Source organism: Dromiciops gliroides, chromosome X (assembly GCF_019393635.1).
Source record: "Dromiciops gliroides isolate mDroGli1 chromosome X, mDroGli1.pri, whole genome shotgun sequence".
Lineage (NCBI taxonomy): Eukaryota > Metazoa > Chordata > Mammalia > Microbiotheria > Microbiotheriidae > Dromiciops > Dromiciops gliroides.
In genome coordinates, this window is record NC_057867.1 from 65,620,809 (window position 1) to 65,639,813 (window position 19,005).

Genomic DNA, 19,005 nt, shown 5'->3' on the forward strand with positions numbered 1-19,005 from the left:
CACATTTATAAACAATCTTCTAATAGGTGACTCCACGATTAGATCAAACCCTGTCATGTGGTGAAACAAATTGGTGTAGCAGAAAGAGCAGAGAAGGCCTTGGGGTTCAAGACCCAGCTCTGAGGTTTACTAGCTAGGAGACAATGGGCATACCATTTAACTTAGCCTATTTCCCCCAGTAAAATGCAAAACAATACATCCATGTCAGAGGATTGGTGTAAGGACAATGATACACATAAAAGTGAGCTACTATCAAAATATTACACCCCCCCCATCCACTTTCAATTTAAATCAGTAAGAAAATCAAATGAAATTATGCCTAAATCTCAAAGCAAATTTAATTCACCTTTAATTTCAACATGCTAGCTTAGTATTCTCTTAGTATTTCTCTTCTTGTTGTTGTTCAGTTGTGTCCAGCTCTTCCTGACCCCATTTGGGGTTCTCTTGGCAAAGATACTGGAGTAGTTTCCTTCTCCAGCTCATTTGACAGATGAGGAGACTGAAGCAAACACAGTTAAGTGACTTGCCCAGGGTCACATAGCTAGTGTTTGAGGCCACATTTGAACTCAGGAAGATGAGTTTTCCTGACTTCAGGACCAATGCTCTGTCTACTGTGCCACCTAGCTGGCCCAGAATTTCACTTACAGTCCCTGTCATATACTAACACAAATCATGCTGATTAATCTTATTTTTTATCATTACTAATAGCATAACATTTTAGTTCTTCCCACTCCATATACAATGGCCTTGGGGGTACATAATTGGGTTATAAAGTTCTTCAACAATGACAGGTTTGGAGAGACCTGATAGCATGTATTCATGTATACACATTAATCATGTTCAGGCCTAGTTGGATCTCAGTTCCAAAATTCAAAAACCATGCCCAAGCTGTTGTGAAATAGAGTAGGAATATAAAAACTTAAGTCTTCATTAGACAGAATTTGAAAACATGTACAAATAAATTCAGAAAACATTTAGAACCTAGCGTATTTGCTAAGTCTGGAAGAAATTACCTTTGAAAATAAGGTCAAGGTAACCTAAGCATCATTCAACTGCCACAACACGCTGTGCACTTTGCTTCTCTTTCCTCCAAGCTCCAAATCTGGAAGTTTTCCAAAACAGAGAAGGTCAGAGTTGCCATAAAAACAATTCACAGGAAAAAACATGAGAGTTAACTCATCAGATACAGATTGACAAGCAAAGGTACTTGTTGCAGAGGCTCAGAAAGGAGTTAATTAAAATTAAGAAAGCTATGCAGATAGCTCCAGTGCTCTGCTGGTATCGTCACAATGGCAGGTTAAAGTGTGAACACATTGAGTGGATCCACATGATAAACTTCTGGGAGGGCATGGACAAGAGAGGGTGGGCAAACATGGATAAGTTTCAATCTGTGCACTGGAAAGAACATCTAAATAGATGAGATTACAGATGACTTCGTTATTTGTGTATATAAACTTTATCCATAAAGCACAGAAAAAATGTAGTTAGAATAGAAATGAACAGTGCCCTTTAAGAGAATTGGTTACACTTATACAAAATGCTTAAATAAAAAGGCACAAGAATTGGAAACCTGTTGAATCTGAGACCTGACCTAACCTTTGAACATGCCCTGTTGAGTTGTTTTAGTCATGTCTGACCCTTTATGATCCCCTTTATAGGGTTTTCTTGAAAGATCCTGGAGTGGTTTGCCATTTCCTTCTCCAAGAGACCCATTTTGTCAGGCAATCAGAATTTAAGGGACTTGCTCAGGGTCCCGCAGCTAGGAAGCATCTGAGGCTGGATTGGAACTCAGGTCTTCCTGACTCCAGGCCCAGGGCTCTATCCACTGAGCCACTAGCTGCCTATGTGTTTATGGTAGTTTACCGAAACATCTTTTAACTTCTAGCACCCAAACCACCCGAATGTTAGTTATTTCCAAAGCAAACATTCTTATCTGACAATTATGATGGGTTGTTGGTTTTTTTTTTCAATACCCAAATGGTAATGCTTCAATGGTTTGATATTAATTAGCTTTGAGTGTGTTACTAAGCACTTCTGCTCAGGAAGCATTTCAGTGGCTGGAGGGAGCAAGGAAGCCCTGGGTGACAGTCCTGCATCTGATACATAATACTGATTATGTGACCCTGGACAAGTCAGCGAACCTCTCGTATTCTCAAGCAATTCCCCTAAGACTCTACATCATGTGAGCTGCTTATCTGTCTCCAAGGAAAGAATTTCTACCCCAGAAGTTCCCACACAGTGATGAAATAACAATTCTGGATTCCCACACCCCTCATCCCCCCCTCCAAAAGATATCTAAGTATTTCTATAGCTTTGTGTTATTTTTTTTTCAGGAGAAAAGGTTTTTTAAAAATCAAACCAGATTGTGAGTCAAAAGGCTTGATATGAAATAGCTGTGGGGGTTGGACAATTCACCAAACCTCCCTGGGCCTCAATTTCCTTATTTGTATGACACAGACTAGATGTTATCTGGAAGGTTCCCTTCAGTTCTACTGATTACCTGACTAAGAGATAGACTAAAAATCACCAGATTATTTGTCAAGAAAATAAAGCTCCAAACCCAAGATGAATAAGTAAAATGTCAGCCTACATACCACGCACCCCCTCTTACTGTCATTCTCATTCTATGCTTTTATCTCCATCTTCCTACTCTCTAAAATAGGTTGACTAGTGCTCCACTGCTTTTACCTCTTATAATGTAGTACCTGGTAGCAACCCCACAATTCACTACTTCTTCCCAACAGAAGCCACAGACAGGCACACTAATGATGCCCCTAAGACATTTACTGAAGCTTGCACAGCCAATATGAGTAACTTGGGCTGGCATGACTATAGTGCACTCCTCTACCTTTAACACTGACAGAGACAAAGGGAACTTGCCAACAATAGCCGGGATGCCCTTCAGCATTCTACGAAGCAGGGTAGGTTAAGTTTGGCAGTAGCTACTGGTCTGCTGCTCCTACCACCAAGAAAGTTAAACTGAAAAAAAACTCAAGTTGAAATAAATTGAAGTCATAAAAAAACCACCAAGACAAAATGTTGCCAACTCGTAGGCAGAAGCTGGCATGTGGATGGCAGGCCATTCAAAGTCACATGGAAGGGTTCAGCTTCAAATGATCTGCTTCTCTTTTATTGATTTCTGTCACAACTTAAGCTAGAATCTGTTATTAACCATGAACTTAACTGTGGTTTTCTTTTCTTCTCGAGTGAACAGGGGACAACTCAAAATGGCAATAAGCAGAGAAACACAATGATCCCCGGACCTTTTGATGACACTAGTAATGAAATTGAAATTGCATTCAAGGAGGCATAAGATCAACCTAAATACTAAACAAAACATCTTCCCCAAAGAAAAAAACAGAAATCTAAGGAGGAAAAAATGTCATCTTCATTCTAACAAAATCCCAAATTAACACCAATAAATGTTCCAATTCTATTGCTGAGGACAGGTTCCCTAATTTTATACTGCTAATGTTGACCCTTTCCTGTTTCCTGAAGCACTACCCTTACAAGGAACTGAATGTTACTGACACTAAGGAGTCCTTAGATTATTTGATGAAATCACAATTACCTATTCTCTTTCAAGTTCAATGACCTCTACCTAGTCAGCACCCTCATTATCCTTTCTTTCAAGAGCCAGGTGGGATGGGGAACTTTTTTCCCTCCCAGAAAAGAGAGGTTGAAAAAAAACCACTTCATAAACATCCCCACTTTTCTCCAAAATAGCAGTTCTATCTCCAATACAAATACCACTAGATCTTCAAATGTTAGATCAAGTAGGATATGAAAAGGCATTAAAATACTGATAGTTTATTAAAAACTGCCAAACTTTCTTTTCTAAGCCTTGCAAGGTGAAAGGCCATCTTATTTACAAAACTTTCATAATGAATCATAATTCTGGGTAAATTAATCTTCGTGTTATTTTCTATGTTTGTGTGTGCAGACATGTACCTACACACATTACTAGTCACTGGCTGACTAGTTGTTTGACACTGGTTGAGAACATCCCAATACCCCAGCTTCCTTCCACGTACCTCACAGCTTCACTATATCAAATGAGATATTTGTAAAAGTTCTTAACACAGTGCCTGGCCCTTAGTAGGTGCTACATAAATACTTATTCCCTTCCTTTTCACCTCAGACACACATCATGACCTTTCAATAACTTGGTCTTCCAGAGAGGCCTGAGGTCCAGAGAGGTTAGATTTTGACTTCCTTTGTTAAAAGTCCCCTGTCCAGTACTCTATCCATGCTAAGCTACCTCTCACAAAGGTGAAATCCTATTTAAAAAGCCAAGGGATAGTGTAGATTCTTGGAATTGGACAGACCGGAGACACTTCTTGAAATTGATGTGCTCTGGTAACAAGAAAATGTTAATAATGTAAAACAAAAACATGGTCAAGTCCCTGGCCAAGGGTCCCAGAATGCTTTGGTAGTCAGGCACTAGAAAGAAAGGACTATTCCTAGCTCTGCTTTTGGTCCCCACAGATGATTCATCAGCAATAATTGTCTTTTAGTTCCTTGTGTCCCTCTCTGGGAAGAGTTTCAGATAGAATTAGGAGTTGGATTCAAAGGCCAACCCCACTGGCTTATTATCTTTCCTGTGGGCAAGTCAGTTAAATTTTCTGGATAAGTTGGACAAGAGGATTTCTAAGGTCCCTTTTAGCTCTTACACCTACCATAGGAGAAAAGAGACCCAGAAATTCAATGACATCCACGATTACACTCTATTCACCAAACTCCTGGCCCTCCCAAGCCACATGAAAATGTCCTTGTGATATTTAACAAAAATACAATACAACATAATGTAAATTTGTGATCTTCTAAGTCAATATGCAGCCCACAAGGATCCCATTCTATCTGAGTTTGCTATCATTACACTAGGCCATTCTGACTATACCTCACAATTCTTCATATCCAATGACCTTGGCCAGAAAAAAACCCACCCATACTACTCAAACCACTCTTCTAAGTAATAAGTAAGAGCTTGGGGACTAGGGAGAGGATAAGAAATAAAGGCATATTATCTGATGTCTCCTTCAAAGTAAAATGCAATTTATTTAGATATCTCTTTTCCTTTCCTTAAATGTATTTTAAATGTTTCACTATCCCCTTCAGTACAGTTCTAGCCAGAGGAAGAAACAAGAAACAAGGACAGGCTATAGGAGATATACTGGTGTTTTTTGTTGTTTTTTTTTTAATTTTAAATTGGGGGGGGGGCGGCAGCTAGGTGGCACAATGGATAAAGCACTGGCCCTGGATTCAGGAGGACCCGAGTTCAAATTCAGCTCAGACACTTGACACTTACTAGCTGTGTGACCCTCAGCAAGTCACTTAACCCCAATTGCCCCCCAAAACAAAACAAAACGGGGGGGGGTGGCGCTATACTTTTAAACAGAACATCAAAAAAGTCTTGACAACATATGCAATGTTCTACTACAAGGGAGTAAGAGGTGCTTTCTCCTCTCTTTGGAGCCAGGCTTGGTCATTATAATTTCCTAGGATTCGGTTTGTTCTTTCCATGTACATTGTTGTCAATGTTCTTTTAAAAACAAAATTCTGACAAAAGAGGAAAATGACAAACGTTGGAGGGTTTACGGGAAAAGAGGCACACTAATGAAGCGTCTGTGGAACTGTGAATTAATCTAGCCATTCTGGAAAAATGATTTGGAACTATGACCCCCAAATTACTACATTATTCATGCCTTTTGAGCCAGCTATAGGACTACTAGGCCATGACCCCAAAGAGATCAAATAAAGAGAAAAAGGACCTGTAGGGACAAATACATTTATAGCAGTTCTTTTTACAGATGCAAAAAGCTAGAAACTAGAGGAGTACCTATTGCAGAACAGCTAAACAAATTATGTATATTAATATAATGGAATACTACTGTGTATAAGAAATGATTAAATGGACTGTTTCAGAGGCTACTGGGAAGACCTATATGAACTGATGCAGAGTGAAATGAGCAGAATTAGAAGAATAATTTATACAAAGATAACAAAAGGAAAAGGAAAAACAATTCTGAAAGACTTTAGAACTCTGATGATAAATCATGATGCTAGAGGACTGAAGATGAAGCATACTTCCTGCCTCTTGCCTGGGAAGTGATGGATCTAAAATGAGGAACAAAACATACATTTTCCAGACATGGCCAACATGGAGATTTGTTAAGACTATGCATATTTGTTGGGTTTAGTTTTTCTTTTCTGTTATTCTTCACTGAGGGTGGGGGAGGGAGGATAGTAAGGAAAAGATAAATGCTTTTAAAATAAATAAAATTCTAACCAAAAGGTGGGTGCTCCATGGAGTTTGTTATAATAGGATTTGATTTATTACTGCTTATCTACAAGTGAATTCACCAAAACCCACCTTAGCAAATATTTAGCTATCATTTCAAATGATAGTTTCTACAAATATGCCTTACAACAAATGTAGATGAAGTGTGCCAACCTAGTAGAGTCCTGTTAAAAGTTGTTAGACAAGAGGATCTCAATTTTCTTAGCTATTTTATAAACTGCATATACGATAAGACAAATTCTAATATTTGCCAGATTTAATCATCTATCTAATCCAGCAGCAACTATGCACACTAATCTGTATAATAATTAAATACAGTACCTTCATGTTTTTTTCATCACTCACTGGATCACTGTAATACTTTCATCTTTTCCTTCCTTTTCAGTAATCCCAAAAGCCCTAAATTTAACCAAAAGTTTGTAAAGATAAACAATTTGTTCCTGATTTAGTTCAGTTTAAGCTTATCCAAAGTTAAGGAAACTAAATTTTTTATTAAGAAAACACTAGATTTAATATAAGTGAAATCCCATAAGCATAAACTCTACAGAACATCTTCTTTTATTGTAGCCAGAGGTAGTGTGGAATAGTAGAAGGGAAAAAGTAGTTTACATAGAGCCAGAAGACCTAGGTTTGAGTTTTAGCTCTGCCATTTATTGCTCATGTGATTTTTTCCCCTTGCTGAGCCTCAGTTTCCCCATTTATAAAATGGGGGCACAATATACAGAAACAAATGAGTACAGTAACCTAGTGTTTGAGAAACCCAAAGATCCAAGCTATCAGGGTAAGAACTTACTATTTGATAAAAACTGCTGGGAAAACTGGAAAATTACTCAGGCAGAAATTAGACATAGACCAACATCTCACACTGCATTCCAAGATCAGCTCAAAATGGGTACACGATTTAGATATATAGGGGAATATCATAAACAAATTAGTGGAGCATGGAAGAAATGACCCATCAGATCTGTGGATAGGGGAACAGTTCATGACCAAATAAGAGACAGAGCAGTTCACAGGAGGTAAATTGGATAATTTTGATTACATAAAAATATAAAGATTTTGCATAACAAAAACCGAAGGCAGCCAAAATTAGAAGAAAAGAAGACTAGGGGGAAAAAAATCCTTGCAAGTTTCTCTAACAGAATACTATTATGGGGGCAGCTAGGTAGCGCAGTGGATAGAGCACTGGCCCTGGATTCAGAAGGACCTGAGTTCAAATCCAACCTCAGGCACTTAACACGTACTAGCTGTGTGACCTTGGGCAAGTCATTTAACCCCAATTGCCTCACCAAAAAAAAAAAGTTAAATGGATTAGAATACTATTATGCTGTAAGAAATGATGAAGGGAATGGTTTAGGAAAAACAATTTACATAGTAATAACAATATTGTAAAAATAATCAACTATGAAAGACTTAGCAACTCTAAGTTGGATCACTACCTCAAAGAACTCAGGACAAAATGTTATCCACCTCCAGATAGAGAACTGATGGATTCAGTGCATTTTGAAACATATCTTTTTTTCTCTTTCTTTTTCTTGTCCCCTTCCCTCCCCGCCCCACCATGGCTAACTGGAAATGTTTTGCATGATTTTGTATGTGTAATGGGTATCATATTTCCTGCCCTCTCAAGGATAAAGGGGTGGAGAGAGGGAAAGAATTTGGAACTGAAAATAAAATAAAATAGAAAAAATACAATAAAATGAGGGGACTGGACAACATGATTCGATTCAGCAAACATTAATTATATGCAAGAGCTGAAGAAAAAACACAGTTGATACCCTGCATCTCTATAATGAATGAGCTTGCAATCATAGGGGAATGCAGATTTCCTAGATAAATGACCCCCTTAGTTCTTTTAAGTGTATGTGTTTGTGGGATATTTGGAGGAGGATTAGGGAAGGAGAAAAATGACTGGTACATGATGGAAGAAAATAAAATGGAAAAGCTCAGCTTCTTCTTTCCCTTGCCTGAAATTTAAACACTGAATCATTAGGCACTTTGAGAATAACCTACTGTAACCCAAACAGGGACCAAAGAAAGCCGTTCCTTTGTAAGATTATCCTACAGGAAATCATAATCAAAGAAAAGCACTATTACTGGATTGTATCTTTTAGGACACAGTAAAACAAAATGCTATTTTCAGGCCACAGAACAATCACAATCCTCTCCCCATTCATCTACACTACCTTCTTGGAATCATTTCCACTGAACTTACTGCCTTCTTCCAACTTTTGACAATTTCACAGAATTTCCAAGTTGGAAGATAACCAGAGATGCATAGTCCAAAGCATAATTGAACAAGGATCTGTCCTCTCTACAACATTCCTGTCAAATGGTTGTCCAGCTTCCTTCCACTTGAAGACCTCCAGTGATGAGGAATCCATTACCTCCTGCATTCACTCTGCTCTGTGACTGTTCTCATTGTTAGGAAGTCTTTCCTCACATTTAATTGAAATCTGCCTCTTTGAAACTTCTATTTACTGGGGGCAGCTAGGTGGCGCAGTGGATACAGCACCAGCCCTGCAGTCAGGAGTACCTGAGCTCAAATCCGGCCTCAGACACTTAATACTTTACTGTGTGACCCTGGGCAAGTCACTTAACCCCAACTGCCTCACAAAAAAAAAGAAAAGAAACTTCTATTTACTGTTTCTAATTCTGCTCCCTAGGCCTCAAGCAGACCAAGGCCATTCTTTCTTCTACTTTCAATTACTTCAAGAAAATTCTCCTTTCCTCCAAAATAAGCTTTATCTTCATATCCCCAGTTCTTTTGAATGATGCTTAGATGGCATGGACCTCTCATCATCCTGGACAACCTTTAGCACGTTAATGTCTTTCCTTAAAATGTACTACTCAAAAAAAAAAAAAAAAGAATGACAAAGCAGTTACCAAGTAAAAGCTAGAAAGTTTGATCTATGAAAAAAATAAATTAATGTCTTCAATTTCATTCCTTATGGGAACTACTCTCTAAACATTTAATATTACTTAGGAACCTGCCTGGATTTATCAATCAAATAAAGATCAAAAAGCAAAAAAAAAAATTAAAAAAAAAAATGTACTACTCATCCATTATCTAACCAGGGACATGGTCAGCAGAACAATTATCTCCCTCATTCTGGACATTATGTTGATTAAGACATCTTAAGCAATTTTTGACTGTCATGTCACCTTTATTGATACATACTGAATTTGCAGGCTAACTCTCCACTCTTTTTCATGTGAAAATAAATTCTTCTTCATGTAAAAAAAATCTAATCATGCTTTCTCTATGTGACTTGCCCAGGGTCACACAGCTAGCAAGTGTTAAGTGTCTGAGGCCAGATTTGAACTCAGGTCCTCCTGAATCCAGGGCTGGTGCTTTATCCACTTCGCCACCTAGCTGCCCCTTGCTTCCTCTATCTTATACTTGTAACATTTTAATTTTTTAAAACCCCAAATGAAGGACTTAATATTTACCCCTAATTAAATTTCCACTATCCCCAAATTTATTTTATTTAGCTCATATTCTTCTCCAACACTGACCTTCAATGAAGAAAAAACACTTAGGCTACCACTGAAGGCTGGAAGATCAGTGAAGGGACGTCCTTCTGTTACTTGATCAAAAACACAAGAATAAAAAGAAAGAAAGGGGATCTGTCTTGGATGTCATTCTGTTAATATTCTTACCAATATTTGGATAAAGGGAAAGATGGCATACTTTTCAAATCTGCAGATGCCACCACAAAGCTGGGACAGATAGTTAAGGCACTGAATGACAGAATCAGGACCCGCTAGAATTAAGGACCAAATCTAGTTAAGTGGAAGTTGAAGAGGGATGAATACTAAACCCAACATTTGGATTTTTAAAAACCCATAGTACAAACACAGAGGAGATGCAGCTAGATGAAAGAGTTCATGTGAAAATGATGGAGTTTTAGTGGACAATAAGTTCAATGAGTCAATAGTATGATGTGGCAGCCAAAAGACTAATGTGATCCTAAAATGAATTAACAGAAACATAGTGTCCAGAATTAGGGCCATAATAGCCCTGATGTACTCTGCCTTGTTCAGGGCAGAGCTGGAATATTTTGTTCATTTCTGGGAAAAAAAAATTGAAAAAAGACATTGACAAGGTATAGTATGCTGGGGAAGGTAATTCAGGGTGATAAGGAAAGTAGAAAAACAGGCCATTATCACAACTGGTTGAAGGAACTACAGATGCCTGACCAGGAATAGAGAAGAGGCATTCAGGAGCTAATTTTTCTTCAACCCAACTTCTTCCCTTATATTTAGGGACTTCAATATACATATGTTGATGTGCTATTAAACACCTCAACTCCCACAATCCGAATCCTCACTCCACCTCAGTCACCCACAAAGATAGTCATACCTTTAATTTTACCATCACTCATAAAGAGTTCCACTTTTATGACTAAGAACTCTGAAATTTCTCCATCTGATCACAACCTCCACAGCTTCCATCTCTTCCAATGCCTCATTTCTCCTAAACCTATTTTTCATCTTCCCTGGGATCTCTAGTCAGTCCACCCCCACAGTGCTCTCTCAGGCCATTCATCACCTCTGTTCTAGCCTATTTTTCCCCTTTCCCAATCTTGACATTATAACTATAACCTGAATTCTCTGATCAAGGTCTCATTTCTAAGATATATAGGGAACCGATTCAAATTTATAAGACTAAAAGCCATTTCCCAATTGATAAAAACTCAAAGGATATGAATAGGCAGTTTTCAAAGGAAGAAATCCAAACTTCAAAAGTCACATTAAAAAATGCTCTAGAATTCACTAACAGAGAAATGCAAATTAAAACAACTCTGAAGTTCCACCTCACACCCATCAGATTAGCAAAACCGATAAAAAAGGAAAATGACAAATACTAAAGGGGCTATGAGAAAATAGGTACACTTATGAACTGTGGATGAAGCTATGAATTGTTCCAATTATTCTGGAAAAGCAATTTGGAGCCATGCGTCAAATGCTACTAAACTGTTTATACCCTTTGATCCAGTGATATCACTACCAGGTCTATACCCAAAATAGATTAAAAGAGGAAAAGAACTCACATATACAAAAAATATTAATAGAAGCTTTTTGTTGTGGCAAAGGATTGGAAACTGAAGGGGTGCCCATCAATTGGAGAGTGACTAAACAAATTATGGTATATGTGTATGTGATAGAATATTATTGTGATCTAAGAACTGATGAAGGGAATGGTTTCAAAGAAACCTGGGAAGACTTGTATGAACTGACCCAGAGTTAACAGAACTTGAACAATTCATACAATAACAGCAATATTATAAAGACAAACAACTCTGAAAGACTTAAGAATGCTGATCAACACAATGACCAACTGTGTCTTCTTTCACAATATGACTAATATGGAAATGTTTTACATGATTGCACATGTATTAACCTATATCAAACTGCTTACCATCTCAGCAAGGGAGGGAGAAAATTTGGAATTCAAAATTTTTTAAGAAACGATTGTGAAATGATTTTAATATATAACCTATATCAGCTTGCTTGCTGGCTTGGGGAGGGAGGGGGAAAGGGAAGGTGGGAGAAATTTGGAACTCAAAAATCTTTACATGTAATTGGAAAAAAAACATTTTAAAAATAAATTTAAATTTTTAAAAAATTAATGTTAAAAATCGTCTTTATGGGGCAGCTAGATGGCGCAGTGGTTAAAACACTGGCCCTGGATTCAGGAGGACCTGAGTTCAAATAGGGACACTTGCCACTTACTAGCTGTGTGACCCTGGGCAAGTCATTTAACCCCCATTGCCCTGCAAAAAAAAACAAAAACAAAAACAAAAATCATCTTTACATGTCATTGAGAAAAAACCAAAATGTTTTAAAAACACAATCTACTTAAGATGAAACATTTTACCAACTTCCTGATACAGAGGTGATAAACTCAGGAGTACAGATTGAGGTTTTTGTTTTTGGTTTGTTGTTTTTGTTTTTTTGGTGGGGAGGGTCAGGGAGGCATGGCCAATGTGGGGATTTTCTTTTGCTTGACTAGACATGATTGTAACAAGGGTTTTATTTTTCTTGCTTTCTCAGTGGGGGAAGAGGGGGAAATGAGCCAGGGAGGGCACTGGGAGGTAGGAAGATCAGAAAATGATAGTTAATTTAAAAAATAAACCTTGACCCTATAAACCTGTTCAATTATACAAGGTCCTTAACTCTTGACCTTAATCCCTTGCACCCTTATTCTATTTCCACTAATGCCTGGGTAAACATGGCTGACCCCCCACTATGCATCCACCTTCCTCACCCCTATTCACACTCAACAGCAAATGAAAAAGTCACGACCATACTGACTGGGTTCACTACCAATCTATGTAATCTAACCTCAACTCCACCCTCAGTGCCATGAGGCAACCCTTTTATTCCCCACTCTCCACCCACCCCCATTCTCTTTATTGTATGTCCCACAGCTGTGTTCCAAACTTTTTCTTCTTTCAAGCCCCCAATTCACCCCCATCCCCCACTTCAGAGGAGGGCCTCTTCCCACTTTCCAGAGAAATTAGGAAGCTATTAGCATGAGCCCCTTCTCCCCTCCAAGCCACTCCTCAAAAACCTTTGCTAACATTCCCCATTCTTTCCAGCTCCAATATGACAAAGGCAGGGCCCTTCTCACCAAGACCAACTCTCCTTCTGCTCTTTATCCCACACTCTCCCATCTCCTCTGGGAACTTTCTCTACAATCATCCTCCCTACCCTCTTTTGAATTTGCTATCTCTTCTGAACTGCTGGCTCTATCCCTGCTGCCTACAAATATCACCAAGTCTTCTCCATTCTTAAAAAAAAACAACAGACCTACCAATCCCTCAAGCTAGGTAACATCCCATATTTCTCCTTTTCACAGGCAAATTCCTAGAAAAAGCTTTCTCTATTTATTGCCTCCATTTCCTCTCCTCTTAAATTCACTTTTCAACCCCTAGCCACCTGCTTCTAAACTCATCATTCAACTGAAAGTATTCTCACTAAGGTTAGCAATGATCTCTTGATGGCTAAATCTGATGTCCTTTTCTCAGTTCTCCTGCTCCTTGACCTTTCTGAAACATCTGAGACTGCTGACCACTCCCTCCCCCCAGGCATTCCCCTCCTGGATTTTCATGACACTGTACTCTCTCCAGCTTATCCTACCAGTTGGGCCCTAACTTCTCAGACTTTCCCTTCTCCCCACACATGGGTGTCCCTCTGTTTTACCCTGATTTTTCTTTTCTTTCTCTACACCCTCTCTACTGGTGAACTCAATAGCTCTCATGACTTGAATTAGCATCTCTAAGCAAATTATTTCCCATATACATACATACATACATACATACATACATACATACATACACACACCTACACCCCCCACACACACACACCCCAAATATCCATTCAGTCTTTCTTTGAATGAGCCCATTAGACTTCTTCAATGGGATATCCCACAGGCATCTCAAATTCAACACATCCATAAGAGAATTCATTCGTATATCCTGCCCAACCCACTCCTCTTCCTGAATTCCTTATTTCTACTGAAAATTACCCCAGTCATCCAGGTTCACAACCTAAGAATCACCCTCAACTCTCCACTCTCTTTTACTCACCATATCCAATGAGATGACCAGCCACAACAATGTCTCTTGCTTGGACAACTGCAATAGCCTCACCCCCTCTAGCGCATCCTCCCCCAACAGAGCTAAAGTACAAATCTGAGCGTGTCACTCCCCTGCTCAAAAGCAGGCTCTTGGGAAGAAACGATAAACTCAGCTTGGTGTTTAAAACCCCTCCTAATCTGGCTCCAGCCTACCTTTCCAGGGTAATTATACATCACTCTGCATCATACACTGTGATCCAGACAAACCAACCTATTTTTTGTTCCCTATACCTGATATTCTCATTAATAATGGAAGATGCATATGTAACAGGCACAAGAAACCACAAGAAAATTTTCAGCGAAATTCTGACAGCTAAATGAAAATGGAAGAAATGAACTCCCTAAAATGCAGAAAGAATGCTAACCTGAACACTGGGAAATCTGTATTTGAAATTTGGCTCTGACACTTACTAGCTCTGGGATACTGAACAAATCACTCAAATTTTCCAAACCTCAGTTTCCTCATATGAAAAGTGGGGATAATTATTATACTACCCCAATGGGTTGCTATGGAGAAAGTGTTTTGTAAACCGTAAAGCACTATTAAAAATGTGAGCAGTCATGAAATCACAACAGTCTTCTCTGGTAAAGAATATTTTTTTAAAGTTCAGTAGAAAATGAACTTTAAAAATATTACTATAACATACATAACCTATATCGATCAGATTGCTTGCTGTCTTGGGGAGGGGGGAAGAGAAGGGAAGGGAAGGAGGAAGAAAAATTTGGAACTAGAAATCTTATAAAAATCCATGTTGAAAACTATCTTTACATATAACTGGAAAATAGTAAAATATTTTATGATAAAAAACCAAACATTACTATATCAGGACTCATTTTGCTATTTTTGTCAGCATAAGACATTAACTAAATATTGTGAAAGTAAAAGCTCACAATGGCCATTATATCAATTGCATGCTTCCACTCAGCAAGTGGTATATTGAACTACTTTATAAGAGGGGTCTACTCTGGGAACACAGACTAATAGGGAAAGCTAAAAGATCACTTATAATTTTAATCACAGTAAGTTTGAAGTTGAATTTTTTTTTCCTGGAGGCAAAATGCCAAAATGGTTCATCATCCAGCTCCTGTAAGAGAGAGTCAACAGATTAAAGAACTGAAAACAAAAGACGGTTTAAATAGGTCAGGGACAAATTTCCCCTCTTCCACCCTTAGAACCATTCTTCTAAGAGAAGTAAAATGACCAAGTATACCATTTTTTCACCCAAATCCAAATGGAGATTATAGGATCATATATTGAGTTGGGTTCCACAGAAGTGCCTTTGTGGTCATCTAATCCAACCCCCTCAGTTTTTCAAATGAACTGAAGTGACTTGCTCGATGTCACCCAAGTATTAAATGGCAGAGGTGAGACAACATCAGAAAAGAAATTACAATGATCACCATAATTCCACAGTCCATTCCGTATACTGAAATTCTTAGAATGTTTAGGTTGAAAGCAAGAGAATCCAAAGACAGAACTTTTCCAAACACTAGAAAGTTCCAATCTACTAAGCCTTACTTCCCTTTATGACATCACCGACAGGTGATCACCCATTACTATAAGGAAGAACTTTATAATTACAGCTGTCAAAAAGTGTTGAAATGAAACAGAAGCTGAGTGATCACCTGTCGGTGATGTCATGGAGGGTACTCTTCCACTGTGAAGGAAGCTGGACTAAGATGATCATTTAAGTCTCTTCCAATTATAGGAATCTATGACTCTGTATGTTTTTGCTCTCAAACTAGGGGAATAGGAAATATATGAGTACTATGTAATACTACTGTAAAATTAGAAGTCAGAGTAAATCAGCAACCTGGGGTGTTTGAACCAATACTTAGAAGCAACTGTGAGTTGAGTTAATAAGAATTCCCAAATCACACAACCTATAGAATTTTACTGTGACTACACTGGAAAGCTCTATGATTTTTTGTGTGGGAACTCCCAACAGATTCAGATCTAAACTGTATGAGTCCTAGGGAGTTGACTAAGTCAAATGGTTAAGTGACTTGTCTAGAATCACAAAGCTAATATGTAAGAAGCAGGATTTAATCCCTCCTGGTTTCAAGCCAGGCAATCTATTCACTAAACCAAATTACCTCCATATTTTAAAATATATCTTTACTTAATCCAAAATAATGTAACCAAGGTAAGATGAGACTTCAATGTCCACAAGGAATTCTGAGAATCAAAGGAATTTTAAAAGTTAACATCCCAATAGCACTTTGAGGCTCTGTGCCCCAAGGAACTTCAGTCGAGATGTTATTAACCAATATTAGTAAATCATGTATATAATTTTACAATTAGAACAGTTCATATTCAAACTTTCTAAGGCAATTAAGACCCTAAGTCTTTGGAGAAGGTGCCAACCTGCATTGGCAGAGGGAATGTCCTCTCCTGGGAGTTCCCTATGCCAATGAAATCACTGGTTCAGTCCCTATCTCTATATTTGGACACTAGTCCTTGAATTCTGTGACAAATTAACAATTTTGTAGTTCCCTTATCATTAATCCTCAACAATGTGCAAGTCCTTATGTGTATTTTATCTTTCTCAGAGGAAGAAAGTTTCTCGTTTTGAATGATTAAAACATTCTGATATAAGGCCTCTTCTACCTCCCAAATTTTAAGACAAATAAATAACTAAATAAACCCAGGAAGATCTTACCTAAAGTGGAAGTTCCAATTAAGATACACATAAAAGACTTTTAAAAACAAATTCTACTAAGGTTTTAAAACCTTATTCTACACCAAAAAGACATAATAGCAAACTATCCCCATTTTAAGACACATAATTTAACTATAACAATTACAAGACTACTTTCCTTAAATTCGAGGAAAAAATTTATCATTCTTCATTCTTTCAACAAGGTATAAATTTCTTTGACCTATACAGAACTCAACAACCATTTGAACCACACATCAGCTTTAACGGTAAAGTAGTTAAGAACAAAAGCTCACTAATTAGCATTCAAAAAGATCATTAGAGAGTTTGAGAAGGTACTACAATACTGAATTAAAACGCCCAAATCTACCAATCTACGTTTTCAGAATCAGCCAGTTCCCTTAGAGGGGCTTAACTTGAAATGTATCAGAAAAAGGTTTGCCACAAAACATTAGCTTAGAAGAGGATCTAAAGGTATTGTCCCATAGTGGGAATAGAAGGATTAAGTCGTCAAGCAGTATAACTGAAGCCAAACGACGACAGACGTTTCCCAAACACAGTAGTCTTTTTTTTTTAAAGCTCAAGTGCCTATTGTGAACGTTAACCCCCCAAACCTAGGCAGTCTTGAGTCTACTGCTACGATTCTACACACCTTATTTTACTCGTGCTCAATATGGCTGAAATTCTGTGAAAACTGTGCTTTCCTATCTTCGAGTCTGAAATCGCTCATGAGTCAGCCCGATCAGGGAGTGTTCCCTTGGCTTGTTCTGAGCAGATACCTTGCCCTTGATCACTATGGGCCCTTCGAAGGGATAAACCAGTTACTAGCAGTTAAACAGATCATTTCTTTCCCCTTAGTACAAATCCCGTAACTCAAACGCATTTCATCAGCTCAGATTCTATAAACATAGATTTTCGGTCACTAGCACAGAACTAGTGCCGACTATGATACCCTATAGTTAACAGGTGCCTCTATCAAGAAAGGGGTTGCCAGGCCTCGGGTCCAAGGGCTAACCTGTAGAGTAATCACGGAGAAATGGTCTAGAGTAGAAATGTAGCTGCTGTCTCCTCCATCTTGAAATTAATCAGCAGAAGGGAAACGGGAGAGTGAGTCTACTAACCAACCGGCAGGCCCACCAATAAACGCTGATTGTGACGTGATGGGGAACGCAGCTGGCTAGCAACAAGGCCTGCGTAAACCCTCACTGTCTGAGCCCTCGCTAGTTTTTTTTTTTTCATTTGTAAGCAATAAAAAGCTAAAAGTGACTTAAATCCAATTCGTACCCCCCTATCCTGAAGCCCCACTCCTTCCGGTTTTAAGTGTGTTGGGGGGGGGGGGAGGAAGAAGGTAATATAGCAGACTCTATCTGCCCAAGGGAAGGAATCCTCTTGGGCGGGGGGGGGGGGGGGCGCGGCGCAAAACGGGCCCTAAAAAATGGCACAAAACTAAAGCCGTTGACATCTTAAGGCCTTCGGATACCTGATGGTCTGGTTTCGATTCCCACTTCCCCAAACTCAAAGGGATGGAGCCCGCCCCCCCTAATTGGGGGAACCCCCCCCCCGAGAAAAGTCCCCTTGCCCCGGCGATGGGAAGCTGGTATTCTATCCCCAGGGCTTCTAAGCTTGAGAATTGGGCTGGGGAGGGGGCGCAGTTTCCAGGGGCTGGGGAGTCAGGAGAAACGCGGCCAAGGCCAAGGTCCCCGGGCTTCAACCGCCATCGCCAACCTAAAATGGCATCGGCCGAGGGACTTGGCCGAGAAGCCCGCCCCCTGCCCTTCCCTCCCCTCCCCTGCCCTGCCATCCCCTCTTCTCCTCCGCTTTCCTCTCCTCTCCCCGCGCTAATCCGCGGCCGGGCCCCGGGCCGACGACCACGTACCCGGGCCATTTTGAGAGGAGACCGAGGAGGAGAAGGCGGAGGGAGGCAGAGACAGTCGGGGCGGCTCCTCCGCGGGCTCCCCGACTCCCGCCCGGGGTGTCCCCGGGCTCCCGCCCGCCCACCATCACCACTTACTAGGGGTCGCTGCTGGGACGCGACTCCCCCGCAGGGCCTGCGGCGACTGTTCCCGCCTCCTGCCACCGCCGTCTGAGCCCGGTTGGGGAGACTCAGTGGTAGAGGCTGGCCGCTGCCCTGCACGTCGCTCAGGCGGCCATTTCCTTCTCCATTGTTACCAGGGAACCGCCGGAAACGACTCCCACCAAACACAAAGTGACGGCACAACGCCCTGCTTACGCACGGCCCCACCCCACGGCCGTTGGGCCAATCCGCCTCAGTCTCGCGAGGTTTGCCGCCTGAGGAGGGCGCGCGAGCTAACGGAGGCTTCACGCCCTTCATGTGACGGCCTACCGCGCCATCTTAAGTCGAACGCAAACCCTCGAGCCCACGGAGTCGCGGGAAG

At 39.9% G+C, this 19,005-nt stretch overlaps 1 protein-coding gene across 4 annotated transcripts in view; it reads right to left on the bottom strand.

Annotated features, from left to right (window-relative positions):
- The window catches only part of RLIM (ring finger protein, LIM domain interacting), a 34,323-nt gene extending 15,524 nt beyond the window's left edge, over positions 1 to 18,799 (bottom strand). Inside the window, exons 1-3 of one of the 4 annotated variants that reach the window (XM_043973901.1) lie at positions 18,621 to 18,799; positions 6,623 to 6,700; positions 1,014 to 1,102 (exon numbers count right to left, since the gene is read on the bottom strand). The gene's annotated coding sequence lies outside the window, so the exon portion shown is untranslated. Of the gene's footprint in view, positions 1 to 1,013; positions 1,103 to 6,622; positions 6,701 to 17,624; positions 17,660 to 18,620 lie in introns of those variants that run through there. The other 3 variants (XM_043973900.1, XM_043973902.1, XM_043973903.1) reach the window with 3 other exon arrangements.
- Positions 18,800 to 19,005: the final 206 nt, after the last annotated feature.